Source organism: Orycteropus afer, unplaced genomic scaffold (genome assembly GCF_000298275.1).
Source record: "Orycteropus afer afer isolate SDZICR_OR568_19922 unplaced genomic scaffold, OryAfe1.0 scaffold00822, whole genome shotgun sequence".
Taxonomy (NCBI): Eukaryota; Metazoa; Chordata; class Mammalia; order Tubulidentata; family Orycteropodidae; genus Orycteropus; species Orycteropus afer.
The window spans coordinates 660,793-661,413 of NW_006922409.1; the positions used below are offsets into that span (position 1 = coordinate 660,793).

General features: G+C 33.7%; 1 protein-coding gene across 1 annotated transcript in view; it reads right to left on the minus strand.

Moving 5' to 3' along the window:
- Window positions 1–621, minus strand: part of TBC1D25 (TBC1 domain family member 25) — a 23,610-nt gene that overhangs the window by 14,277 nt on the left and 8,712 nt on the right. The gene's annotated exons all lie outside the window — the stretch shown is intronic.

The following is a 621-nucleotide window of genomic DNA, read 5'->3' on the forward strand; positions in this document are numbered from 1 at the left end:
GTGGGGAATTGCAGTAATGTCATGAAACAAAATGTGTATGAACTGCTGTATGGAAAACAAATTTGCTGTGTAAACTTTCACCCAATCACAATAAAAAAAATTTAAAAAGTATGTGTTGTAAATTCTAACCTCTATGACTGAGGTTATAATCCCATTTGGGAATGGGTTATCTTTGTTATGTTAAAAGAGAGTGTATCTTGAATCAATCTCTCGAGATATAAAAGATAATAAGATATAAAAGATAATAAGTGAGCAGAGTAGAGATGGGGGAAGAGAGTGTCCAAGTCACAGAAAGATTACTCAGAAGCAGAAGCTCAAAGAAACAAGGACCTTCCTCCAGAGTTGAGAAAGAAAGTCTCTGAATTTGGATTGCTAGTCTCTTAAACTGTGAGAGAGTAAATTTCTGTTTGTTAAAGGCACCCATTTATGGTATTTCTGTTATAACAGCACTAGATTACTAAGATATACACAAATACAAATATACACATATATCTCTATGTGGAGAAATTTCTGTGTGAGTGTGTGTATGTGTGTAAATAAATAAGGGCATGTAAAAATACACAAACTTATTAAAGTGGTTCCCTCAGAGCAAAATTCTAGGGGTTCAGAAAAGCCATAGTA